The sequence below is a fragment of the Protopterus annectens genome, chromosome 7.part0 (genome assembly GCF_019279795.1).
Source record: "Protopterus annectens isolate FY-2018-M chromosome 7.part0, PAN1.0, whole genome shotgun sequence".
NCBI classification, from domain to species: Eukaryota; Metazoa; Chordata; order Ceratodontiformes; family Protopteridae; genus Protopterus; species Protopterus annectens.
In genome coordinates, this window is record NC_056739.1 from 1,351,310,212 (window position 1) to 1,351,337,850 (window position 27,639).

Here is a 27,639-nt window from a genome sequence, read left to right on the forward strand (position 1 = left end):
ACGTTCATCAAAAAGAACCTGCAGTTAATGCTGTCACCAAGATGAACTGTTAATATTAACTCTTTTTACAGATGTGTGTGTGTGTATGTACACATATATCCATACATATATTTACTATACATGCACATATATATTACATATTTTATATATAAATATATATATATATATATATATATATATATATATATATATATATATATATATACACATACACACACATATACACACACATATATACATGCAGACACATGCATACAAACATACATACATACACACAGATCTCCCTGACAAAAGATCAAATACTCAAAAGAGCGAACATTAGAAATCAAAGTCCGGATAAACAAAAACTCAGAAGTTTGGAGGGCATGGGTCATCACTGCATGGGAGGGCGTTATAGTGAGGATTGGGGTTTTGCCCTTTCCCCATTGTAGTATGATCCCAAAGTTGGTATATATAATTAGCAGAGACTGCTGCGAGTGCAGGGGGGCTTGCCCCCTCCCTGCAAAAAAGCAGATTTTGTGATTCTGCATTTTCAGTTATCAGAGCACAATGTTCTAACATCCATGCTTTTGGGCATTCAATCTTTTGTCAAGGACCTACACACACAGACACTACGTCTGATTATGTATTACAAATACCTATGCGAGTGTGTGCTGGAGGACAGAAGGTTTCACAGGTTAGCAGGGTGAAGACCTAAATAGTTTAAACTGCTTAGGTGAACGATTCTCAGCTATGCAAACTAAGGTCTAAATGCTATTCAATGTACTGCAGAGTTGAACTGCTTCATCGCCGAGGACATCAGCTCACCTTTACAGAGTAGCATGAGCTGCACTGTTCTGAACTAGGATAAAGAATTCCACACAGACTCTTGATCAGGCTTTTTATCACTCAGATACTAAATCTCCCTGGTCTTGCAAAGAATCAAAGCAAGCAGATACCCGGGCAGTTCTCTCACATTACCTGTCAGTCCTCTGCAATGTTACATACACAGACATGAAAAAGTCACGCGTCTGGAGCATTTCTCCCCAGGCCTTCGCTGAAAATTGGCTTCATTCCAAGTTGGACTTTCCCAGTTAAGAAATGTTAAATAAATAAAATAAAAATAAATGAAAGATGAAGAGTTTTAAGATGGAAATGTGTGGTATACATACCACCTATAGCTCTATGTAGTATTACCCTCTGTCTCATGAAGTAACGGATTTGTCTGACATGATATTCCTGCAGCAAAGCGCTATTGTCTTGAATACTGTGCCCCAGTAACCATTAGCCACTAAATATCGCTTTCCTTTATAAGTGTGATAACTTTTCAAACCACTAAGGTCATGCTAACTTGTCTTTAGTTTTCTTCTCTCCCATACTTTCAACTTTTGTTAGACAGTGTCACATCTTCCTTCCTCCAGTTTTCAGTTTACCCCATTTTCCTATGACATGCCAAGAGACAGATTTCATCCTTGTTGCCAGTTCTGCATTCTATTCTTTCAGAATTTACAGCAAAATTCTACAGATTTTCACTGTTATGTTTTGAGAGTTCCAGAATCATACCTCTCAACTGTCCAGATTTTTGCAGAATGTCCATATTTTTGTCAAACATTTTTGGTCTGTTCCTCAGAAAATTTGTGGTTTTCTAGAAAATCACCAAGGATTGAAGTCACTAAATAACAACAGACATTTGAGTTTCACACTTCATATTCTTCAGAAAATGCATCCCAATGCAAAACCTGTTGTTCTAGCAACTTTCCAAGTTTATAAGAACAATATTTAAAATCTGTCCCTAGTTTTAGGCCTATGTACCCCCATTATTTTTGCTTTTGTCCAGACGTCTTGTGCTAAGAAGTTGAGAGACATGCCAGAAATATACATTCTTATGAGAAGAGGCTGGTACTAAACCCCTGTTGAATGTTCTTCTTGTTGGTTTATGCACCGAGACATCTCTGTCTAGAAATACTGGAGAGTGTCATTGTATTCACTATATCTGCCTTTTCAGTGACACTCTTTATATTCCATCCCACAGGTATTGACATGCCATTCTTATTGTGGTGCAGCCCTGCTCTTCTGACTTTTTGAAACTAGCCAACTCTTTTAATCTCTGATTTTGAATACTTCAGCACAATTTCAAATACATTATACAGAATACACATATAAGTACACATATGAAGATTTTACCAGCACAATGAACAGTAGTTTCACTGTTTTTCCTTAAACTTCACTCTAATGTAAAGGAATACGCAACAACAATCAATTCTTTAAGTGGGTAGGCCAGGTTAGTTCAGTCAAGTGTTAACAAATGACTCGAAATGCAAGTTGCAACCTTTATGAAACAGGTTCATGGTAATGTCAAGGCCTCTGTTGAAATCCATGATTAGAGGTCTTAAGCGGTACAGGCAAAAGACTGCATGCATTACTCTCGAGTATTCTGAAAGCAGCTGCAAATATATGCATTTTCCAGACATCATTATTAACTTGCTTTTATCCATAAGCAGCAGCTATCTGTTCTTCCTGCTATGATTTGACAGTACCAATTTATAACTTCTTAAGAGTTAGCATTTCACTAATTAAAGTCGACCTGTCTTTCAGTTTTATAAAACTGACCTGCTCATTTATGTGGAGGACACAGCCCTTTGATCCCTTAACATTTATCTTAGTTCACTGCAATTTAGAGAAACAGTCATGACTAAGCTCTACATTGCTTGATGTGAAATTTTATTCATACACAAAAAACATATTAAACATTTTTTTTATTAAAACATGACACAAATCTCGTCTTTCACCAATTTGAATGAATGCAAACATTTCAGTTCTTCATGACCACACCACATATTTTCACAACTCCTTTAGCACACAGCACAAAATAATGACTAAACATTCAAACCCAAACTAATATCTGAAACAAAATTCATTCATTTATTTTGTTTTTACTGACAAATCATTTGTTTACCTGTAATTAATTTTAGTATTACCTTTACACAGACGCATAAAGATGAAAGCTAACCAACATTAGACCAGATTAACTTAATGATGGCAATTTTAGAAAAGACACGAGTATATTAGTATTATTTATTTTAACATTATTTTACCGGGATAAATCCAACTGTCACAAAGTGTCCGTTTTCAGTGGAGTCCTGGGGAGAAAAGCTCCAAGGAAGTTAACAGAATACATACATGGTTTAAATAACAGTAAAGAAACTGGTATACAAGGTAAGAGAAACAAAGAAGTACAAGAACAATAAGATACTCAGGAGTAGAACCCTTATTGGCAATATTTACAAAAAGAGTACATATCAGGCGAGAATATAGTGTATGCAATGGAGGCATACAGCGGGTCACTTATATGGAGTAGTGGGTCTTCAAGGCGGGTCTTTGCAGTGGCAGAAAGGGTTAGCATTGAGGTGTGAATTAAGAAGGTGCTTGTGTGACTTTGTAGCCTGAGTTCAGGTGTGAGGATGTTCCATACTTTAGCAACATCATAAGAGAATAGGGCCTCCCCAACGCTGTTATTGCATGGGTTGACTTCAATCAGGTTTTTGTTACATAAACGGAGTTCCTTTTTGGGGTTGTGAAAGTTTAGTATGTCAGCTAGGGCAGGGCTCTTCCCCGGATGAAAAAGAATTCAATGGGCTATGATCAGTTGGTGGTAGCGTAGGAGGTTTGGAAATTCTAACCGGTGCAGTTTAATTAGGGATTGGCAGTGGTGGGAATGTGATCTATTATTGGCAGCTAACCTAGCTATTTTGTGGAGAGTTTGTTCAGGTTAGTTTTGTTAATGATAGTGAGGACTGGAGAGACTTATAGTAGTGTTGAAAAGAGATGAGTTCTGGCTATTGTTGTTCTAGTTTTGCGGGTTAGGAATAGTATGCAACGATATAGGCAACCAAGTTTTTTATGGACTTTAGAGATAGTTTGGGATACGTGCTTGTTAAATTTAAGTTGTTGACCAACAGTGATGCCTAAGAGTTTGGCCTCAAGTTACTGGGGTGATGAGGGTGCCATTGGTTGACATGATGGTAAAGGTGGCGGAGGAGTAATCGATTGGGTGGAATAGTGTTAGCTGTGCTTTATTGGGGTTTAGTATTAGCTGGTAGTTGCTTAGCCAGTTCTCTACCTCAGTGAAGGACTCCTTGGCTTTACTTTGTAGTAATTGGATGTTTGCTGCTGAGCAGATTAGAGTAGTGTCACCCGCATACTGAACAATGTTGGCTTTAGTGGTAGCTAGGTGGAGATTATTTGTAAATATGTTGAAGAGAAGGGGACCAAGGATTGAACCTTGTGGGACACTGCATGTGACAGGGAGTGGGGAGATAGGGAGTTGCCCCATTTGACAGATTGTGACCGGTTGTTTAGGTAACTATTAAACCATTTTAGGGTGGAGTCATTGAGGCTGAGTTCTGCTAGGCAGGTGAGGAGTTTGCTATGGGAAACTGTATCAAATGCCTTGGATAGGTCTAAGAAGGTGGCAGAGACCAGCTTCCCTTTGTTCCTATGCAAGTTTATGGTATTGGAGAAGTTAATTATAGCAGTGTTGGTGCTATGGGAAGGTCTGAATCCATGTTGGGTTTTAGTTAGAAGGTTGTTAGTTAACAGATGGGTAAGGATTAGGTGGTGGATACATTTTTGTAGAATTTTTGAGAGGGGTGATAGGATAGCAATGGGACGGTAGTTGGAGAGGTCAGTAGATGGACCTCCCTTGTGGAGAGGGATGATATATGAGGTTTTCCATAATGAAGGAATGGAATGCAAGGAGATAGATCTGTTAATGAGTAGGGAGACGGGGTAGGCAATGGCCTTGGATGAAATTTGGAGATGCTGAGCTGGGAGACTGTCGGCAGCTAGAGTAGTATAATTGAGTTTAGCTAAGAAATTTTGAATGGTTGTAGTTAGAACTGGGTTAAAAGTGAGGGGGTGGAGTTAGTCTGGTAGTTTAAGGGTTGATGTTGGGTCATGGGTGATATTGCACTTACCAGGTTCAATATTGAAGAGGTAAAGTAGTTATTAAAACTAAAGGCTATCTGTGGATCAGTACCTACGATATCTGGGGGTGGTGTGGTGGCTTTACCAGGCTGGAGGATGTTGTTCACTGCAGCCCAGAATTTCTGTGGGTTGTTGTTATATTTTCTTTGTAGGGAAATATAGTAGTATTTCTTGTCCAACCTAACCTGCTTTTTTGCTTTATTTCTGAGCTCAGCAAAGCTTTGCCTAGTTACAGGAGTTTTCTATTTTTGCCAAGTTATCCAAGCTTTGTCTCTAGTCTTGAGTAAGATTTTTGTTGCTTTGTTTAACCAGGGGGCAGGGTTACTTCGCAATCTTATAGTTTTTAGTGGGGCTAGTTGGTTTAAAATCTCTAGGAATTTGGCATTAAAGTATTCTACTGCATTATCCAGGGGAAGGGTTTTATGGGAGCCCAGTCACAGGATTTTAGGGCTTCTGAGAATTGTTCTGGGGAGAAGTTTTTTTGGGAACAGATTTCTAAGAGAGAGGGGGTGTTAGTAGATTTTATTTTGTGCCAAAGGAGAAAGGTTGGGTTACGGTCACTGAGGGAGTCAAGTAGTATTCCAGATAGGTGGGCAGTATTGGGCTGGTTAGTCAGGATCCAGTCTAAGGTGGATTCTTGTTTGGTGGTTTTGTCAATTCTTGTGGGTGAGTGTATGAGTTATATGAAATTATATAGGTATATGTGGTTGGTGGCTATGGGTGAGTGTACAGTGTTCCAGTCTATGTTGACATCACCTAGGAGTAAAGTTTCTTGGGACAGGGAATGGGAAGCCCGGTGGAGTATAGATTCTAGTGTCTTAAGGTTGTCTCCTGGCGGTATATAAATTCTGAGTAGGTTTAGTTGTTTGCGTTGGTTTAGTAGGATTTTGGTGAATAGGGTCTCGGCAGTGTTGAAATCTGGGGTTTCTTTTTGAAGGAGCTGGACTTTTAAATTGGATTTGTAAAGAAGGGCAATGCCACCACCTTTTCTGTGAGGTCTATCAACTCTTAATATGTTGAAGCCAGGTGGAGTTATAGAGTTATCTTTAATGTGGGGTTTAAGCCATGTTTCTGTAATCACTATAATGTCTGGGTTGTATACAGAGATAATTCCATGCAACTGTTCTATTTTATTTATGATACTGCGAATGTTTAGGTTTAGAATGAGTAAATCAGTGGGTTTATGCTTAAATGGGAGGTTGGGTGTGGTATGGGTCTTGTATGTGGGGCCAGGGCTGGGGTGGATATCACCTCCTAGTAGTAGCTGGGCTGCAATGCTGATAATGGTTTTAAGGTAGAATACAGTTAGGAAGTGGTGTTTGAGGCTGGGGTGTCTTTTTGGATTGTGAGGTGTAATGGATAGGAGAGATGAGTTGAAAAATTAAAAGGTAAAGGATAATAGGTTGTGCGTTTGCAGGTATGAAGGGATTGTAGTGTATAGTAGGGTGGGGGGTTTGATACAGTGCATAGTGTTAAGTGGATGGTGATAAGTAGTAATGAAGGAGAAAAAGTAAAGACAGATGGATAGGGAAGGCAACAGTAATGGGATGATATGGTTGTGGGAGTGTGGTGTTGTTGACATGGTGACTGAGTTATTTGTGCTGGGTGTAGAAGGAGAGAGGTAGTATGCAGTTTTGTGGTTTGTTGGAATAGAGGTTGTGGTGGGTTTAATGGAGTGTGGGTGCGGTTTAATTTTAATAGTATACAGTATAAACAAAGTATTTTAAGATCTACAACAACAACATTAGACAGAATGCAATAAAATAAATGTTACAATGTCAAAATAGATAAGATAGTATTTAGAGAAAAGTTGTTCTTTTTCTAACCTTCTACAAAATCAAAATTATTCACCTAGAATTAGTACCAGGCCAATTATATTGGACTGGTAGCCGAAGCATCTTGGCAGCAGCACCTTCAGAGTTGTACAAAAGTGCTTGTAGAGGGATTTAACTCAAATGCCTTACAAGTAATTACTGTGTCTGGCATGATGTAAAGAACCCACATCTTTCTGATTTTCTCTTGCAAGAGGTAACCAAGAAACTTGATAAGCTTCTGACATGACTATATGATAGTTCGTTCTTCTACACGTTACAGTTGCAAACATAGCCTGGCAAAAACAATATCCAATTTCCTATTAGAGACCCAACCATGTGTAAAGAATAATGCAAGTTTAGGATTACAAACAAACAAAAAAAATGAATTGCATGTAGTATCAAAAATATTCTGGCTAGTTTTACAGGTACAGTATAAATGTTATCATTAATAAGATCTTTTTTTAGGATAATGCTCTTTCAATATTATTCCTTACAGTGTTGAACTGAGACTTCCAATCCATTTGACAATGACATGCAAAGAAGTTCTTGAACATAATGGAAAATTCTTTGCTATACAGAACAAAGCTAAGCAAAATGTGACAGCTGAAATGAAAACTGAAATGAGATTGCTTTTTCATATAAATTAAAAATGTGCCTGTTAGATATTTTAGTAAAAAAAAGGTAAAGTTAATACATCTACCTGCTTAAGGATTTTTTTTTTAATTCTGGACTTCTGCCACCATACAGAAATATACTTTAAGACATTAAATTATTATACTACTCCAGGGTCACTTTGTAATTTTAATATCTCAAGATGGAATAAATATACCATTTTTGTTACAATGTAGATAAAATATTAATGTTGTATTAAGATCAGTGGTTGTCTTAAACTGTTCAATGAATTCAAACTTTAGCTTGCTAAAAATCAAACAAAGCATGCTGTGCGTACATGCTCTCCCAGGCAAATGCAAAACTCAAAGCTCAACTCCTCATAAGGACTACACTCTGGCGGATACACGTAGATTAATTTAAATCAGTTCAATAGTTTAAAACCTGCTGAGCAAACATGTCAAGGAACTATGAAAAGAATTTTAAATCAAGTCAGCTTTCTGCATGGCATTTAATGCATTCAACTCAAAGATGCCCCCATTATATTTCTTTTGAGGTCAGAGATCATCTGATGTTCAGTCACTACCTAAGCAAACTTCAACAGCTGATAAGAATTCTGTGCAGTTAACCTTTGTAACTATTAACTATTCCTTCTACTGCATGGATCAAAAGAATACTACCCGTTTTTAAAAACACTATCCAACTATCAGTAGTTTAGTAGCTAACTATATTACTACAGCTATATGAATGAGACAGAGAGAGGTTTAATTGAATGGGCAACCTGTAGATTGCATGCTGGTTGAAGAATGAATGTTCTCCAGCAGGGTGTTAATCTCAAACAACCACTGAAAAACAAGTCCACCACTTCACGTCAGCATATCAAGCTGCTGTAGTGCTTGGACTGAAAGTTAGCTAACGGCTGTCATTATTTTGTGCTCGTTTAGCAGCATTTTTGCTGTTTAGCATGTGTAAAATAAAAAAAATAAATAAATAAATAAAGGAAAATAATTAAAAAAAATAATGTGTATGTATATTTTCATGTCTGTGTGTAAGAATGTATGCATGTATGAGAGCGAGAAACTGATCAAGCTATTTTATACTTGCAAAGCAGCACTTTGCTGTTTAGCGAGTGTAAAAAAATAAAAGAAACAGAAAAAAGTTTGTATGTGTGCATGTTTATGTTTCTGTCTGACTGTGTAAGCGAATGCAGGCTTGCATACATGAAAGTGGAAGTGTGTGCGTGTAAGAGAGAAACAGACAGAGAGAGTGTGAAGAGTGAAAGTGATCGAGCCGTGGCAACAGCAACAGGTCTGCTTACCTCTCTACCTCTTAGTTCACAATATTTGGATAAAGTCTAAAATAAGGGGTGAACAAAGCCTAAAAACAGAAACAGATTTTAAGTAGTGCTGTTATAAATCACAATGTTACTTGAATATCAGGATTTGTGTTGGCATGCATTTTCTGAAGAGCGAATGCGAGTGAGTGAGATTGACCCCTGGTAGCAGCAGTAAACAAATTTGCATACCTCTCAACTTCTTAGCTGAAGAAATCTGGACAAAGCCTAAAATAAAGGGGGAACAAATGCTCAAAAATAGGAACAGATTTTAATTTTTGCCATTATAAAATTACAAAGTTGCTTAAATTTCAGGATTTGTGTTAGCATGCATTTTCTGAAGGAAATAAAGTCTGAAACTCAAATGTATGTCATTATTTAGAGACTTCAAGCCCCAATGACTGGCAACAAACCAAACATTTTAGGAGTAAGGAAACAAAACAAAAGTAAATATCTGGATACTATTTTTTTTAAAAAAAAAATGTACATTTTCGCTATAAAATGCTTCCTCCAACACCATTTACAAATACTACAGCAAGTTTGAAACATTAGGTAGGGGAACTATTTTACATCAAAAATATATAAAACAAAAATGATACAGTAATTAAAAAAATAAAGTAAGTAAAACACAACAATTTTACAGACAGCCCATTCTCTAAGTGTAATATTGCCCTTCCAGGGCGTTGGGCCTCAGAACACCTCTGGGCAGACGTTATTTCTACAATAATGCACCCTGTTGGGCATTATTGATTACATAACAAAAGTGTACAGATGTTCAACCTATACTATTTTCAATAATCTCTAAACATTGTGCCTTGCCCTCCTAACAGCAGGGGGTCTGTTCATTTGAAACATTTCTGGGAGGTTTAACATTAAAATAGCAAAAGACTGAGTAGAATACCAAAGTATCATAAAACTGATATGTTTTCTGCTAACATGGACAGATCAACAGAAGATGAAGTATTTTTAGTGGATGCCCAGGGGAAAAACTGCCAACAGTTTAAGCAATAATAAATACAAGACTAAAATACTGTATATAAGGTCAATCACTGTAGGCATGACAGATAAGCTTGGAAAAAAAATCCATGTAACAGCATTAATGAATTTCATAGGTAGGTACTAGGCTGTCAGCCCAATGGCCTATGTAAACCTTGCCAACAAGGTTCCCTGGCTTTCGCCACCCAAGAAAGTTATTTTCCTGTGCCCCTGTTGAGCAGTGCACCGGAAGTGATCCCCGGGGAGAATTTCCTATTTCCCATCCACTCATCAAGACTTTTCTTGAAGAGTGCTAATGAGGAACTTTGCTTGACGTAGATAGGTACCTTGTTCCAGAGTATGGGAAGTCTCTGGGACAGGAATCTATTCCTCCAGCATGTTCTGTTTATTATGGTGACAAGGTCTAGGTCCCTAGATCATGTATTTCGGAGGGATTAGGATTTCTTTAGGTGTAGCATGTCCAACAGCTCTCAGTTTGACATAGCTTTGTATGTTAGGCAGAGATCACCTTGGAGTAAGCGATATGCTATGGAGTAAAGCTGGAGTTTTTTGAGACTGTCAGCGTAGGGCATCTGTTTGAGTCCCGAAATCCTTTTTGTAAGGTACTTCTGTGGCCTTTCCAGCTGTTGCAGATGTCTTGTGAGGTACATTCCAAAAGGGGCATTTGTACTCAATAATGGGTCTAATGAGGACCAAGCGGAGGGGAACAATGACCTCTTTTTTTTCCTGGATGAGAACCCTTTCATGATGAGGTGTGTCACGTAGAAGGATTTTCTGACTACTGTGGTGATACGATTATCAAAGGCAGGCTACTTTCCACATGAGTCCCAGGATCTCTTATCACACCTTTGGCATTAAGTGGACTGGTGCCTATGTGGTAGTTCATGGGTACAGAGTTTTTTCCAAAGGTAATGACAATGCACATTTTGGCACTGAGCTTGAGGCCATGGCTCTGACACCAGGCATCTGTCTCAGTGAGGCCCTTCTGTAGGATGTTTACGTCATTTCAGGACTCGATTATGGCACCTAATTTGCAGTCATCTGTGAACTTCATCAGCCAGAGGGCCTCTGTGTTAGCCCGTACTTCAGAGAAGTAGATATCAAACAGGAGGGGACCCAAGACTGAACCCTGTGGTACTCCACTTGTCACTGGTTTGAAGTCAGATTTGGAGTCTGCAACTTTTACAGTGTGGATTCTGTCAGTGAGCCAGTTGGCGACCAATCTTGTGACGTATGGATTTATACCCAGTTTAGTGAGTTTATCTATAATTCCAGAATGGGGGATGGTGTTGAAAGCCTTAGCGAGGTCCAGATAGGCTGTATGAACTGCCTTACCTCGACTATGGCTTTGGTGACTTGTTTCAAAGAAGTCGATCAGGCTCGGCAGCCATGATCTGCTTTTAGCAAACCCAAACTGGGTGGGGTCCAGAGTTTGGAGGTTACCAATGTCTTTGTTTAGGAGTTTCATGATGATATGTTCCATGGCCTTGCAGACCAGGCTCGTCAGGCTAATAGGGCAATAGTTCCCAGGGTCTGTGGTGGCTCCCCCTTTGTGAAGTAATACAACTGTTGCTGTGTGCCATTCAATGGGTACAAAGCCTGACGTCAGGCAATGATTGAACATGGTGCTTAGGTGGGGGGCCAGTTTGTTCTGAAGTTCATGTAGAACACAGCCTGGGATGTTGTCCGGTCCCATGGATGCTGTGTTCTTGCCTTTGGAGAGTGCAGTTTTCACCTGCGTAGTTGTGATTTCAGGGGCTCAGCTTTCTTCCGGTATAGATATGGGCCCTTTAGGAGGTAAACTTAGTACTGAACCTATCGGCCAGGATGATGGCAATATCAGTTGGTTCTGTAATTTTCATGCCATTGTGCTGTAACTCAGAACAGATCTGGTTGTTACCATTGAGATTCTTGACATAACTATAGAATGCTTTGTGGTTGTCCTTGGAATCAGTGGCAATCTTGTTTTCGTAGCTAGCTTTAGAGGATTTTAGGAGGGATCTCAGCTTCTTACCGAGTCTGACCAGGGAGCTCTTCCACTCACGGGTTTTTACTCTCTTTTGCAACAGTTTCTTCCTTCTGTTGTAGACTTTGTTTATAGCAGGGGCCACCAGATTGGCTTCCTTTTTTTTGGAGGATAACATCTTGGTTCTGTTGGGGATAGCACGATCCATGCACTCGTGTAAGTGCTTATAGAGTGCATTTGTGTAGGATTCAGCAGTCATGACTACATTGTCCATCTGCATGGGTGTCGTGAAGTTTGCCACTTCTGTCTTAAGAAGCACGATGTTGGCTTTGGAGAAATTTTTTACAGTGGTTTCCTTAATGGGGGGTGGGAGCAGGATGTGGACATCTATAGTGATTAGCTTATGGTCAGATCTGACCGAGGAGTTGACTTCAGGTGTGGAACACTGGTCACCCATGTTGGTAATGACTAGGTCTAGGATATTGTTGCCCCTGGTGGGGGTGTGGATAAGTTGATCCAGTGCATTCGTATTTATGAATTCTAGAAAGCTTTGGGCGAAGGAGTTGGTACACAAGTAGTTTTCCCAGTTAATCGTGGGGTAGTTGAAATCTCCCATTTTTAGGGTGTGTGGCTGAACCCTAATATTTTCCAGTATATCAAGAAAAGAGGAGTGGGAATCCTGGGGCATGGTGGGGGCTCTTTAGCAAGCTACAATTTGGATCGCAGTTTTGCCCAGGGTTAGTTGCACTTGGATAATTTCGGATGCATTATGTTGGGCAACTAGCCTGGAGGTATGGATATCCTTAATGATTATGGACACTCCTCTGCCTTTGGTGTTCCGGTCCAGGTTAGATGGCCGAAAGGTATGGAATGAGTTATAGCCTGGTAATGCAGGGATGCTCTCTGGAGCCTTGAACCAGGTCTCAGTCACTGCACAGATATCAATGTTCTCCATTTTAAGGAGTGCCTCGAGTGAGTCCATTTTGAGGTTTAGACTTCTAGCGTTCAGTAGCATTACCCTCAGTTTTTGTTTGCCTGGAGGTGTGGATAACCTTAATGATTATGGACACTCCTCCGCCTTTGGTGTTCTGGTCCAGGTTAGACGGCCGAAAGGTATGGTATGAGTTATAGCCTGGTAATGCAAGGGTGCTCTCTGGAGCCTTAAACCAGGTCTCAGTCACTGCACAGATATCAATGTTCTCCATTTTAAGGAGTGCCTCGAGTGAGTGGTGGGTTTGTCATTTGAACCTTGCCTAAAAATTGCACTATAGGGGTGGCAAGAGCCTTAGCCAGTGTCCGGAATCCCAGGGGCGACAGGTGCAGGCCATCTCTGGCAAAGCATCGTGGCCTGTCGACCATGTCTTCCCAGGCAGACGGATACTGGATCCCCTTTGAATGACACCAGAATCTTAGCCAATTGCTGAAGTCAATCATTTTGTCCTTATACTGAGGCATCATTCTGAGCGAAGGTAGGATGCTACTCAGGGCTAGGGTCATACCTGCTTTGATTACAAGGATCCTGGAGCTCTTCCATGTCTTTTTTTCATGTAGTCCAGGAAGGTACGTCTCAGGTAGTTCACACCAACATGGACAATGACAGAGTTATATTTTTACTTGTTGTGGAGTGACCTGAGTGAATGGGTTATGTGGCGGATCCTGGTACCTGACAGGCAGCTAAATCGCCTTGTTTAGTCTGGTGAGTGGAACATCAGTGTGCCTGACTATAGAGTCACGTATGACTAATGTGTTGGGTACATTGTTTTGCCTTATGGGCTGCGGTTGAGTGGCACACTGAGTTTGTGAGTTATGTGTCTTTTGGGTTGTGTTGAGGGGTGGAGGTTGCCTGCGTTTCTGCTTTGGAGGTCTCTATTGCTTGGGCAGATTATTATTGAGAGCCTCCGCAAATGTTTTTGTGTTTCTATGTGTGGGTTTTAGTGGTGTAGGTTTAGTGAGACTATGTGATGAGTGTGGTGTGGTGCAAGTGTTAACCTTCTCCTCTCGACTGATGAGTTCAGCCCCTGGTTGGAGAAAGAGCTTTGCCTCAAGTTCGTCCCTGGTTGGAGAGAGCTTTGCCTCCAGTTCGGCTAGATAAGTGCATCTCTCACAGGTTGTAGTGTTGGGTGGTAGAAGGAGAGGGTTGTCTATGTACATGAGGCAATTGCTACATTGCTCCAAGATGCCAAGACTCATCAAGTGTACAGGAGAAAACACCGGGAGCTGACCTTGGAAATGCCTGAATAAAAAGTAATTTCCTCTAGACAGGTGAGGAAAGTACAAGTGCTGTTTTCCTCTAGGCAAATGAGGATAGTAAGCATAAAAGCTGTTTTCCTCATGGTAATGAGGAAGGTCGAGTGCTGTAGTAATTTGTAGCTAATTAGTGCTTACAGCAAGTTCTGAGCAACTGCTGGGCTCGAAGAAGCAGATTCAAGTGCTAAAACTCAGAAACTGGCTACTTTTAAGGGAAACATTGAAGACCAGACTTTATGGTGCCAGGAATAGTTTAACCCTAGTTAAACAGCACTGTGAGATGCACAAAACAGCGCAAACATGTTTTTAAACAGAAAGATGAAAGGGATAGAAATAGCCCAAAATGGCCAGTAAGACTACAGTTTCTGAGCTGAAACCACTCCTCCAGCAACATATAGGCTGTTCCAAACCTCACCACTCTCACTGATGAATAGAGAAGCTTCCCTCCATCTTAGAAAGGTATTGGCAACACGGAAACTTACAAACAGCCCAGAATTCAGCAAAATCTGAAAACTGGACTTTACTAGTTCTAAAAAAGGTAGAAAACGAGTAGAGGGATAGGATTTTTTTAGGTTTTTTTTTTTTTTTTGAAAAGTTAAGCAAATACACTCAATAAAAGCACATGCACTTGGGTGTCTAGCCCTTTACAGTTAAACAGATGAATAACACTTAAAACAATGATAACTTAAAGTGCAAACAGTATTTGATTTCAAAAACAGTTCAGATAAGTAGCAAAGTTAATAAAAAAAAGTGGTTGGAATAATTCGGCTAGCAAAAACAAGCAATAAAAATAAAAAAAAAACAGTCTTCTTCTTTCGGCTGCTCCCATTAGGGGTCACCACACTGGAACACTGGTCTACAGAATGAGTGGCAGTAAAGTTTTATGGTGTCGATTTGCCAGCCCACGACCCAGTCTTTCTCAGAAGGCACACATATGCTCACACCTAGGGCCAATTTAGAATGTCCAGTCCTCCTGCAACATATCCTGAGAATGTGGGTGGAAACCACAGCACCCTGAGGAAACCCACGTAAACACAGAGGACATGCAGACTCTGCACAAGAGGCACCAAAGCAAAGAATCAAACCGGAGAACCTCTTGCTGTGAGGCAACAACATTAATGAATTTAAAAGTATAAGATAACATTTAAAAAAGAATAAAATTGGTACATCAAATAAACAGGAAGCCAAGACAAAAACATGAACAGAAACGCAGAAAAAGTGTCTAGGCAAAATTAAAGAACAAAACTGCAGTAGTCCTAGATAATCACACACAAGGTGAATGGATAAAGGAAATACCATGGATACTCTGCATAGTTTTAGAAGTACAAGGCCTAGAAGTAAAACAAAGGAGGAGGCTGTGGGCAAAAGATTCACAGAACAATACAGAGCCTCTGATAAGTAATAGGGTGATGTTAATTGTCCCAAGCTACATACAGAATACAAAAGCTAGGTCAAACAATATGGCAACATAGCTGTAGAATTAAGCAAGACTGCTACATGAAGAAAAAAAGCAGCATTACCAAAAAGAAGAAAACAAGGCAGGTAAAGTTAGAAAAGGGGAACAACCACAGCAAAAGGAAAGTGAAAAATGTTACGATTACATTAAAAACTCAGTGGGGCAGATTTGAAGGCTAAATAAAGTATGCACTAGATATACTAAGGGATGAACAACAGCAACAGACTGCAAAAGGCGCACTGTATGCTACTGTGTCCTACCTCAATGAAAATTCTTATAGAGAGGAGAGTTGTAGCTCAGGATCGCAGTTTGTAACTATAAGGAACTAAAATATAGTGTTGGGATACAGGCTATGCAGGACACTTTAAAAAATTCAGCTCATCTACCTACCTCCATTAATTCCAATGTTCCAGTAACTTCCAGTGTTCCACAGTTCAATATTAGCCCTTTGATGTTCTCTGTTTATATGCTTCCATTGGGATAGCTCATGAGGGGAGAAATCTTCAAAATCACTGCCATGCAGATGACACACAGCTCTACTTGTCCTTTCCTTAGAACAAAATATCCATGGTGAATTCCCTTGGAAAGAAACGTTTAAGGAACTCAAATAGCCTGGTATTAATTTTCACCATCCTTTATGGGAGTGGTGATGATCTAGAATTTGTAGATACGTTTAAAAAGCTTGGTAAGTTCTTTAAACACAGACTGACACTCAGGGACCGGGTGTCATCCACTGTTAGATCAGATGGTTTCCATTTAAGGAACACAGCTACCATTAGTGACTTATTCCACCAAAGGGCCTTCCTTCATTTGTGCATGCCCTGCTCTCTTCTCATCTTAAGTACTGTAAATCCTTTTAAGCTACAAAGGGCTAACTCAGACTGCAACTTGCACTTTGTGCAGACATCTCCAGCCTTATTTCTTAAAGGTACTTTTTTGTTATGTTTACATTATTCCACTTTTGCCTTGTCTTTGCTAGTTACCTCTTGGGTCATTAATTACCTTCAAAGTTCTAATGCTAATGTGTGTACCCATACATTTTTACCAGAGGTTCCCGGAGTGCGTCTGTATACATTTAGCAGTCACTCCATTTTCTGCCAAGACCACCACCTCTGGAACCCTCCCTCACAATGGGGAAGTAGCCCACTACACTGGCTAGTTTTAAGAGATTCTCAAGAACCGCATTTTTACATTAGCCTATGAACAAACAAATAAAGTTAATGGATATTTTATTTATTAGCACACTGCGCAGCTAAAACTTTTAAAACGTATGAATTATATATTTTCAACCAAGACAATACTAGACTCCAGCACCTTAGTAAATTGGAAATTGAATGCAACTGTATGTGCAGGAAGTGTTTTGACATAGGCTGGGAGAACCAGTTGTTGTATGAAAGCAAATGCATTACAGTTCCACAGCAATTTGTATCCCTTGATCATAGACAAGGGCCATATGGAAGTGTGCTAGAAGCAGGATGAAATACAAAACCATTGGCAAAATTTCTTTAACTTCACTACAGTCAATGATGGAGGTGTACCCAGTCAAAAGTGATTATTCTTAGGGAAGGGGAACTCATTTAGAAAGCAAATGACCACTACCATCATCTGGTAACACTTAAATGAGAACTAATTTGGACTTGCAGAAACTGTGTGTGTTGTTCATAGGTTGGTACTAGGCTATCGGCCCTAGGGCCTATACAAGCCTAGCCATAACAATTCCCTGGTTATTTCTTCCCACATTATTTACTTCCCTGGACCCCTGTCTAGCAAGGGGACTGACGTGATCCCTGGGGTGAATTCTCCCATCCAATCATCAAGGTTCCTTTTGAAGACGGCCAGAGAGTTGTGTATTATACACACACGTGTGTGCATATATATTATGCACACATGGACATACGCACACACACATTTATTAAGAGCAGAACTGCTTTCGATTATATTCAAACACTGGCAGCATCCTAAAGTTAGAAATGGTTACTTTGAGGGACATGTGCAGTCTACATGTGGGAAAGCAATCAGCCACAATTATCACTAGATTAAATCAAAGTTAAAAGATTGTTGACATGGACTGTTGGAGATAATGCATATGAAACATTATGAATTACATTGCCAGGGGAAGTGTTTCTTTCATGAGATTGCACTCTACAGTTTATGCTAGTGTCAGAACTAAAACCAGAACACAGTCATCCCTAAAGTGATGTTTTCAAGCATTGGAAGTGCAAAGAGCAGTCAACAAAATTAAAACAAAAATATACTTTGTAAACTGTACTGAACTGGTATTCAACAGAAGGAAAAAGCATGCATAGTTCTCCATAAAGTTAATACGAGTCAATGGAAACAAGACCACCACTAAAAGTTCCTGCCATACCAAGGAAAAAATGGATCAGCAAACTTCAATGTTGACTGCATCCAAGTCCCTAAGGGGGGGGATGACAACATTAAGTGAAGCCTGTACCAGAATATCAGAGAATTTCACAAAACATGTAAAAACTGCAAAAACAATGTCTGAGAGAGAGCTTCCTATGAGTAAAGCAACAAATCGTGGAAGCACACATACTTCAGCACAAAATGAATAGAATGGAAAGTTGTAAAGAAAGGATATATACAGCCACTTTATCATAAATAAAAAAACATTAAGTGTAACACCATAAATGTGGCATTTTATGCCACTGGAAATAGGATTACATCCACCCTTCCTGAAGTTTGCATGCATGGAATATATCTACAACATGAAGATGGAGTTGTCCACATTTTTTAAAATTAAATACCAAACTAAATATGTTTATGTACAGTTTTCTCGGAATTTTATTATAAAATTTCTGTTTCATGATGTATTCCTGCATTTACAGAGACCATCAATAAGCACAAATAATTGTAAGGCAGCTCAGTTTTGTGATAGCGGGTTAACAATAAATGATGTATTTTGGCTGACAAATTGGATAATTATCAAAATCTTTTCTTTCTTTCTTTTTTTTTTTTTGCATTTATAACATCAAAACTGAAAACATTTCTCAAAACAAGTCATTTCTATCAGTTTAAAAATTATAACAAACAGTTTTCACAAGTGCAAGCAGACATCCATACATGTGATGGTGTACAGATGCATCACTGTCATACCGTGCTCCACGTATCTCCTCACTAGAGTCACAGCAAGTAGAGCCCTGTTGTATTACGGTTTCCTCTGACTATCATAGTATAACAGTGAATGTGTTTGACAGGTGACTGTGGAGATTACAGATGTGTATGCCACTATTCTGCCCTCTACGTCACTGGCCGTGCCTTGTTTGCAAACATTATTCTTGTCTCCAGTATCAATGTGTATGCTGACACAGAACCATCAGTAAGTGTCACAAAGCCATCCATCTGGTCCGGTTTACTAGAAATATATGCTAAATGGCAGCCTTCATTTGATACAGCTACCTGTGTAATAAAGGCTATTGAATACTCAGGTGAGTCTTAGAATCTAGCACAGTAAGTGCAGACTGGCACAGAATGTCATATTTAACATAAGTATGTCCACCTATGTCTCTCTCTCTGCCTTGGAAGCACCCGACACACTCGAAGGCTTTGCAGTAACAGATAACACACTCATTCAGCCGTCCACATGTGCACCCATCCTACAAGATATCCATGTACTTGATGTAAACATATAAGGGATACCTGCTATGACATTACCATCTGTCTATTCAGAATGGTCCATAATAACCGACTAACTATAACAGTAATCAGGTACTGAGCAATCCCAAAATATTTGCAAACTAGGTTAAATGTTGTCTGTAAATGCACTAAATGTATACATCAATATGCAGAATTAGGACCACAAATTCAATACCACTACCTGAGATCTCGGGAGGGGTTAGGATCATGCCCAGTTGTTAACATTAGGAATAACTTGGCTTCTATTACTGGGTTTAGATGGTGGCCTCCCATGCAATGTTTGGTGACCTAAATGGTTTTACTTCTTCACATTATGCAGCGACACATGCATGTGATATGGTTAAGACAGACCTACATTTTGCGGGGATGACTCACTTGTGTATTCACCATATGAACTGTGTCCCACAATATGCAATCCCTCAGCCCATACTCGCTAGCCATTTCCAGTGTACCAGGCAGTGCCTCCAGCTGTACTTCATTCTTTGACAAGCAAACGAAATAAAAATCTGTCAATGTGGGGATGCTGCTGGGCCAACATCCTAAGCAATGGCAGATAATTACACACACATAATCAGTGTGTTCATGAGAATGCACTCTATATACTCAACATATATTTTATACAGATAAAAATGTAAAGGCAACTCCATTAAGAGAACTGAGACACAAGGCATGCAACATGTAAACTGAATGCTTGTATTAGCCATGTTTGTGCGGAGTACACACAGTACAGCTACTGCAGAAAATCATATGGTACACCAACATTCATAATACGCATAACAGTTTTAGAAAGATATGCAAGTGAATGCACACACTTCCAGTTTATAATCTTCAAACCTGTGTGGGTCCTTCTAATTTACTGCCTTTGTTGTTGTATAAAGGCTTTTTGATTTTTGGGTCAAAAGTCTGGAATATTCTCCTTCTTGCTAATAGGAACATTCCATCATTTCCTTCTTGCTAATAGGAATATTCCATCACTGAAGCAACTTCAAATGCAGTATTAATGCATCCTTTTTTGGCTGGCTTAGTCCCACTAGGCTAATGACCTGTTTTCTAGGAAAACTTGATGTGGTATTTATACTACTAGTGAAAATTTGGCCTAGACATTGAGGAACTTCCCCCATGCTTTGGATCTACTAGATGATGCTGGTGGGCTCTTACAGCAACAAGGAAGAGGCAGAGGGGAAGCAGCAGCATGGAGGAGGAGACAAAAGCCATGAAGAGTTTGGAGGTGGAATGTGAAAATTTTGAGAAAATTTTGTTTGATATGGAGTAACAGAATGTAGATAAAGATTCTTGTGTGATGGAAGATACAAATGATAAAGGTTATGATAAGGGAACACAAGAGGCAATGCACACATCAGTGGACAGGATGCAAGAGATAAGGGATTCACAAAAGATACGCATGCCCATAATGTGTACTGCACTCAAAGTTATGCGACCATTTGTGTGGCTAAGTAAAAAAAAGTGTCGCGTATGACAAGGATGTCCCATGAGTGAAATATTGTTTGCACTGCTAATGAATGTAATAGTGAATGAAGTAGCTTACAAAAAGTCAGAGTTTAGCCATCTCAATGGATCAGGAGGGCTGGCAGATGATTTTCTGTTGAAAATAATAGAGTAGAATGATTCAGGTAACAGTTCTGCTGTTTCACTCCATGAAACAGCTTTTTCAGAGGTGCTGAGGATGGTAATGTGGGAAAGGGGCTAGGTGATGTGGCAGCAGAGAATGCAGCAGTTAAAACTTATGCAGCAGTGACAGCAAGTAAAAAAAAGAGAACAGCAATAAACTGCAAGTAAAACTGTTATTAAAAAGAAGAGAAGGCCAACAGTGAGAATAAGAATAAAAATTACATTACAATAAGCAGATTATGTGCCTCAAAGATACCCCCTTCTCTGCAGCAAGCTTCCTATTCATGGGAAGCAGAGCCCTTCACCAACCCTCCTTAATCGCAGTTTTTGATGAATGGATGAGGAATCATAAATTCACTCCTGGGGTGGCACTCATGTCCCTTACGAGCAAGGGCAATCTGTAAAATACTCAAAGGCATAGGCATAAACCTAAGCCATCCTGTAGTCCTTTAGCATTAAAAATCAGTTAAATTCTAGTAATGGCTAGGCTTGTAAGAGCTCTTAAGCTGTCAGACTAGCAATCTCCTATAAACCTATGAACCATTTTCTTGTGTTTCTTTCAAATTTGTAATGTATGACCAACTACCAAAAATGGCTTTTGTTATAAAAAAATCTGAAATGGCAGAGATATGGATATTTGATGGTAGTCCATACAGTGGTTCATTTGTTTACTATTAAGGTGGCTTTAGACAAACATACAGATTCACAGGGGATTACTAAGCTAATCACCCCAGGGGGGCCTTTTTAAGCCTAGCCAAGCTTCTCAAAAGTATCTTATAAGTTTTGATACCATAGTGTTATACACAGGCTCTGACATGGATGGTGTAAGTATTTACACGCTGCATCTGTCTACTACACTCACATGCCAAACCAGGGATACATTTTGTAAATCCTCATCCAATGGTCCAAGTTGTACCTTAATTGGGTTAGAGAAGAAATCTGCTTCATATGGATGGGAACCCTGTCCCAGTGAAGGGGTAGTCTCTGAGACGCATACCTATCCCTCGAATATGTCCCATTTATGTTGAAGACAAGGTTTAGGTCCCCAACTCAGGTAATTTTGAAGCTATTTGTTTTGTGGATATGCACAACAGGTCTTTCGGAGTGGATGAGAGGATGCTTTTAAGGCAAGCATAGATCGCCTCTCATGAGTCAGGAGACCGAGTAAACGGATAGGGCTTTGAGGCAATCCACGTAGGACATGGTATTTACACCTTTTATTTGTTTTGTGAAGGACCTCTGAATGTTTCAGTTGTTGCATATGCCTGGTTACGTACTTAGCGAAGGGGGTGTTGTACTCGATTATTGATAAACGGATACACAGAGTGGTAGAATGTAAGATGGGAGAAGAACAGTTCAGAGTCAGATTAGGATGCAACACAGCTGACTCAATGTTTGCAGTGAGGCAGATGGTTGAAAAGAAGCTAGAGATGAGTAAAGAGTCCAACTGCGCATTCCTAGACTTGGACAAAGCATATGACAAGGTCCCAAGAAAGCTTACCTGGGCAGTACTGTGGTGGTTTAAAGTCCCAGAAACATTACTAGAATTAGTGCAGGCTATGTACAAAGACCTAAGTATGAACAGTTCAGCCTCACAGAGGGGTTCTCAGTTGGAGTGAGTGTACACCAGGGTTCAGCTCTGGGCCTCACTGCTTTTCATACTGGTGATGGACTACATTAGTAAACAAGTTGGAGGGGACAGATCAACAAAGTTACTGTACACAGATGATGTGGCATTACAGGCAGACTCTGAGCAAGAACTTCAGCAAAGTATATGGGAATGGAATGCAAAACTGAAGGCATATGGGATGAAAACACGCACAGAAAAGATGGTGGTAATGGCAGCAAATTGGGAAAATCAGAAGAAGCTGAGAACTGAGATAGAATGAAAGCTAGTGAAACAAGTAAATAGCTTCAAGTATATGGGAGTGGTGGTTGAGGAGAAGGGAAGTCTGAATGAAGAAGCCAAAGCTAGAATTAGAGGGGCTACAGCCAACTGTCATAGAGTCTCAGGTGTAGTCTATGACAGAAGAATGCCAAAGAAGCTGAAAAGTAAGGTGTACAAACACAGTGGTGCAATCAGTACTACTGTTTGGTACAGAAACCTGGGCAGGAAAAGGCAGAGGAGATGAAGAACCTAAAGATGATGGAAATGAAGCGCCTGAGAATGGTGGTAGGATGCACAGTGACCTTAAGAAATAAGGACATAGCAGAAGCCAAATTAGCTCCAATTGCAGAAAAGATCAAAGAGAACAGATTACAGTGGTTCAGACGCATGTGCAGAAAAACAGAAGACAATCTGGTGAAGAAGATTTCTGACAAACAGGAAGAAGGTAAGAGGAAACAAGGATGTCCAGCAAAGAGCTGGACAGACTGTGTGAAGCTAGATCTGCGAGAGTCAGGCATGAGTTGTGAAGAAGGCAGGAGTGTGGTATTGAATCAGGAGAGATGGCGACAGTTAACACGATACCCCAACTCCATATAGAAAATGGGAAAAAAGGGGCTGATGATCATGATGTGCTCAGGGATTAGTCTAATGAGGGCTGAATACAACAGAACACTGACATCTTTGGATCTAGATGCCATAACCCTGCTTATAAGTTGCACAGAATAGCAGGATTTCCTTACTACTGCAGACAAATGGTGAACAAAGGCCATGTTAATGTCTACATGCATTCCAAAATCCCTGATCACAGGGTCTAATCTTATGGGTATATTAGCAATGTGGTCATTTCCAGGGGTAGCTATCTACCCAAAGGATACTATTATGCATTTCTTGGCAATGAGTTTTAGAGCATGGCTCTGGCAAACGTCTGTCTGAGGCACGCCTTCTTGGGGGGTATGAGTGTCTGTGAAGTATTCTAAGACTGTGCCTAGTTTCTAAACATCTGCAAACTTTGTCAGCCAGAGACCTCTGTTTTTGGTCTTAACTTCAGAGAAGTAGATGGCATAAAGAAGTGGCCCCAGCACTGAGCCTTGAGGGACTCAGCTAGTGACTAGCCTCTTTGTGGAAATAGACTCCTTAATATTAACTTTTTGTGTTCTATCTGTGATCCAGCTGGCTATCCGGTGGTAGACATAGGAGTTTATACCTAATTTAGTCTGTCAACAATGCCAGATTAGGATACTGTGTCAAGTGCTTTGGTCATGTCGAAGTAGGCAGTATACACTGTTTTGCGCTCATCCATTGGTTTGGTGACCTTCTCAAAGAAGTCCACCAGGTTGAACAGACATGACCTGCCCTTGATGAAACCAAACTGGGCTAGAGCCAGCATTTGAAGGTTTTTCTATGTCACTGTGTCATTTTCATGAGAATTTTTTCCATGGCTTTACATATGAGACTAGTTAGACTTGTGGGTCTGTAGTTACCTGGATCCACGGATGGCCCACCCTTGTGCAGAGTGATAACTGCAGTCCTCCATTCACTTGACATGAAGCATGTCTGGAAGCTACAGATAAACAGTGATTCTAGTTGTCCTGCTAGATCAAGTTTCATGCTATTAAGGAGACACCCTCGAGGCCCATCAATGCAGTGTTGCTGGCCTTGGAGAGTGCAAGCAGGACTTGTTCCCTATGATGCTGCTTCTGTACTACCATAGTAGAAAAAAGGAAAGAGGGAAATACAAGGCAGCTTTTGATTACTGAAGTCAGAGCACGGAGTTTTTAGTAACTGAAGAGCAGAAATGGATTTCTAAATCAATGTATAATCTAGAAGGCTAAGGAATCTATGATTAGCAAAGATGTTTTTCAGGCACCCAGACTGTTGTTAGTTTCTCAAGAGGGTGACAAACACAATCTCACAATTATCTGTCTCTTTATGTAGCTCTCACTATCCTATTACTTCCCAGCCAAGTTTAATACAATACAGTATGCATTATCAGAGACGTACTACTCTAGAATGCAGTCAGGATCTTGAGAAGCTCTTATGTGACCTAATTTTTACTTGCTCAAGGGCTCGGCATTTGGGCTGTTCAAACAGAGGGCAGTAACATACAAGAAAACTCTCCAACCACCCTGATGGCTGCCTATATGATAGCCCCTCCAAACTGACTCTTGGTCTTAGTGATGAAGGAGAGACAGAGTCGCCTGGCCGACAGGATTCTAATGATTGGCATCAGGCAGGGTAAAGTATTTGTTTTATTTTATTGCTTTTGTCAAAGTGATGCAGGTGTGTGTGATGGACCAGTTAATCAAAGTCCTGTTAAGTGTGTGGTATCTGTCTTTCAAGATGCTTTCACAGAAACAAAAGGGAGCTTTCCAGAAATGATGATAAAACCCTAAAGCAACTACAAACTACAGAAAATTGAAATCCCATTGTGGAAAAGTAAGGTAAAAAAGTTGAGGCAGCCTGTTAGAACATAAAATCTCCATCTCTGCTACTGACATCCTCATAGGTCCTGTTCAATCCCTGCACTGATGCCCCAGTGACTGCCCAGCCATCATAGAATTTAATGTCATGAGCACCCTAAGCATGCATCTCCATCCATTCTTCCAAAAAGAAATGAGCAGGCAACTATTTCAAAAAGCCTCTTCGATGCAGTTCAAATAGACATTTGATCCACTAACCTAACTTGGATCACCTGAGCTGCAATCAGAGTTTTATCCCTAAAGTCTTCAGACAACAAAAGATAAATCTGTGCAAGAGACTCTAAGACCCAAGTGCATGGAGAATATTTCACAAAACTCGCTTACTGTCTTCTCACGTGTTCTTGTAGAAAACAAAAGTCTGTGGTAACATTTGAAAGGAAATAAGAATAAAGAGTGCACTAAAGGTATCCTCAGGGTAAGGTGTTTGTAGTAAAGCTCTTTTAAACAAAGCTCTGCTACTAAAGCCTATACATCCATTCATAATGCCTTGTGAACATGTGGGCAGACATTTGCGTTGCAGTATTTCAGATCATTTAGAAGAATTAGGATCTGAACATAACGAGGTAGAAAGAAAGACAACCTACAGCCTATCAAGTCCACCCAAATACAGCAGCAAGACGACCTGCGAAAATGCCCCTACCACCCCTCTCCCATCATTTCCATGCTCTGTACGTTGAGCCTTGTGGACTTTCATTGTACAATTGCTATAATTATTGTATGCCAGAGAATTACAATACTCTACGGCATTGTAATTCAACTCTGTCTCAAAGCATCCATCCACAGCCCTCCAACGTTATCATTAACAATGATAAATCCAAGTATTTACCCCACACACACACACACACACACACACACACACACACACACACATATTTCTAGTGCACAAATTCCCAGCTGACAAGTTTCATGCCACAGCCCCTCTATTCTCTTATTATCCATATAGCTCTTTAGGGAAACTTTCTACCAGTGTAATTTGCCTTCCTCTGTTTGGTCACCAGAACTGAAAAAAAAAAAGTACTCCAACGGCATCTTTATCAATCTCCTGTGCAGTGGAAGGGTGGAATCAGCATCTTTGGAATTCACTATAAATGCCATGTATCCTAGTACTTAATGGTGTTTGCCACTGCCTTTCAGACTGTATACTGCATCATCTCACTGTCTAATCCCTGTATTAAAGTGTATAACATTGTACATTTCATCCCAGCCGCTTCTTGGTCAAACATCTTACAATATGCCACAGATCTCCCCTGGAGGACAGCATCTCTCATTTGCAACTATCATAATAATTTTTGCATCAATGTATTTCAAAGAAACGTAGATAGACAGTTGCTGCCTTTAATAAAGCAACCTTCACAGCCCTAAACACTTTCTATCTTCAACAAACAATTCACTCTTCTTTACAGCCCTGGACAGTCTCTGTCCCTCTTCCACATAGCAAAATGAACATACATAAGTATTCATGAAGTGCCTTATTGCTGAGCGTACTGGAATAATCCCTCTCCATCATTTCCTCAGGAAGGATACATTTTGGATTTGTTCTAATAATTATCTTGCATTTTCTATAAGATAAAACTGGTTCCTGTAAGTTACCAAAGTTGCTGCAGTTAGGGGATTCTTTCAGAGAATGCAGTAGTTAAGCAGGAAAAGAATTTTCCATGACAAATGTTTTAAATAAGTAGTATTTGGCTCAAAAAAAGCAATACAAGTTCGGAATCACAAACAAATCTGGTCCTATTGTCGTTCTTGGGTCCCTGATAGGAATTTCTTTTACCCTGGGCTCCTGGTGGCTTCAGGTCGCAATTCACTGCTGTCTCACCTAATCATTCATTCACTCATTTATATTTCAGTCACCTGATAACCCCTTCTCAGAAGAAATTTAGCTTTTGTGTAAATGTCCTCAGAAGCAAATGGAGTGAGAGTTGGGGGACACATGCCAGAAATGTTACAATGTTAATGGTCCAATTTTTTCAGTGTTTGCCCTAACCTAGGTATGTAGATATATGGAAGCTAAGGTACATATGCTAACAGAAGCTGGTGAGCATTTCCATGTACAGAGTTTCCTCCATAACTGATATCTTCATTTACGTACTGCAACAGGACAAGACTGCTAATGGCAAAACATAACATCTTCAAGCAAAGGACGGAGATTAAGGCTTTAGCTGCTATCGTCCTTTCCAATCCCTCTCACCTGATCCACTAACAAAATAATCAAACCTGGTCACTGCAGGAAGGACTGACATCCTACCTCTGCCAGTGGACAATCTCTCCTAATAGGAAATATTTAAATTAAAGGAATTTATACGACAATGAGTTTGACTAGTTCGGCCACTGGGAAAGGAAGACATTCTTGCCAAAATGGAGCTTGGCTACAGCTTCTTAAACTTTAAGACAAGCATAAGCAAACCCATTATGGGAGGAGAAGTTTAAGCATGCCAGAACTTGCTGAGCAGATGCAGGAAATCAGAAAAAATTCCACTCTACACCCCAAGCTGTAAGCTGCTTTCATTTATCTAATCTGGGTCGTCTTGTAGTTTTTTGTCAGACAAAGTTGTCAAACAAGTCACTGGACAGCTCTGAAATTTTGGTCACTACTTCTTAA

General features: G+C 40.0%; 1 protein-coding gene across 2 annotated transcripts in view; it reads right to left on the minus strand.

The window, feature by feature from the left end:
- SUCLG2 (succinate-CoA ligase GDP-forming subunit beta) overlaps positions 1–27,639 on the minus strand; it is a 1,759,444-nt gene that overhangs the window by 1,688,144 nt on the left and 43,661 nt on the right. The gene's annotated exons all lie outside the window — the stretch shown is intronic.